Genomic DNA, 1,911 nt, shown 5'->3' on the forward strand with positions numbered 1-1,911 from the left:
AAGATGGGAGACGTCACTGACACAAGATGGGAGACGTCACTGACACAAGATGGGAGACGTCACTGACACAAGATGGGAGACGTCACTGACACAGATGGCAGATGTCACTGACACAAGATGGGAGACGTCACTGACGCGGGCCGAGAGAGCAGTTGCTCAAATTTGAAATTTCTCAAATCAGGAGTTTCATTTCATTTCCTTTCAGTTTATCGCTGTTTGCGGGTGAGCCGTGTGTTTGCCCTTCCCGACATTTCAGGACATGTGTAGTGAGGTCACTATTTTGTTACCATGGTTACGATGACACTAGCCGACAGAAAACTATGGTGACGTCAGAACTGAAAACAAAATTCTAAAAAGAACCACTCTCGATAACAGTTCCAGTAACGAAAGTAAAGCCTAACTGGTTACAACTACTACAACTAGAGATGTGTCTCATCCAATATTTTGCACCTTCAACAAAAAGTTTCAACATTCATGGAATACAAGGATAAACAATCAGCTGCCTTGACTCTCCACAAGGTTTGGAGTAGGGAGGAACGGAGGAACGGAGGAACGGAGGAATGGAGGAACGGAGGAATGGAGGAACGGAGGAAGGGAGGAATGGAGGAACGGAGGAATGGAGGAACGGAGGAATGGAGGAACGGAGGAAGGGAGGAACGGAGGAAGGGAGGAACGGAGGAACGGAGGAAGGGAGGAACGGAGGAACGGAGGAACGGAGGAACGGAGGAACGGAGGAACGGAGGAATGGAGGAAGGGAGGAATGGAGGAAGGGAGGAAGGGAGGAAGGGAGGAAGGGAGGAAGGGAGGAATGGAGGAAGGGAGGAATGGAGGAAGGGAGGAAGGGAGGAAGGGAGGAAGGGAGGAAGGGAGGAATGGAGGAAGGGAGGAAGGGAGGAAGGGAGGAATTTTGGGTCAAAGAAAAAACCAACAGGAAAAACAAAACTGATATGTGTTGATAGTCATTGTTGTGATATGTTGCGATACGTTGTGATATGTCCTTGACGCAAGTCGTACCGAACGACCCCACGGGGAGCAGACACACCTGTGACCTAACGAAACCAGTAGCTTCCCACCTGAGATAACACACCACGTACATTTGTACGTTGTTCCCCCACACACACGCTTCCTCACAACGTCAGCGACAACTTCACACAGCGCCACACGGGAATGTTTTCTACATCTCCATATATCATAATCATAAACGTCTCGATATTTCATCATAATCATCTCTATATATATAATAACCATAAACAAATCTATATATATATATATATAATTATTATAATCATAAACCTATTGGTAGTTCACACAACAGGGCACAAAGGAAAAGCAGGAATCAGTTTTCAAAATATATATATAATATATATGGTAAACAAGGCTGGTATATGATAGACAAACGTGAGTGAGGTTCTCACACTCTATGGTAAACAAGGCTGGTATATGGTAGACAAACGTGAATGAGGTTCTCACACTCTATGGTAAACAAGGCTGGTATATGGTAGACAAACGTGAATGAGGTTCTCACACTCTATGGTAAACAAGGCTGGTATATGATAAACAAACGTGAATGAGGTTCTCCCACTCTATGGTAAACAAGGCCTGTCTATGACAGAGACACATGAATGAGGTTCTCCCACTCTATGGTAAACAAGGCCTGTGTATGACAGAGACACATGAATGAGGTTCTCCCACTCTATGGTAAACAAGGCTTGTATGACAAAGAGACATGAATGAGGCTCTCACACTCTATGGTAATCTCCCACTCTATGGTAAACAAGGCTTGTATAAGACAGAGACACATGGAAAAGGTAGATGTGCAACTAGCTAGGTGTACATTTGACATTTTGTTTTGAGATCAGGAATGTGGTGACCGTATGGAGCACTGGCATGAACCTGGCAAAGTAGGTGTTG

This window comes from Aplysia californica, unplaced genomic scaffold (assembly GCF_000002075.1).
Source record: "Aplysia californica isolate F4 #8 unplaced genomic scaffold, AplCal3.0 scaffold00082, whole genome shotgun sequence".
NCBI lineage: Eukaryota > Metazoa > Mollusca > Gastropoda > Aplysiida > Aplysiidae > Aplysia > Aplysia californica.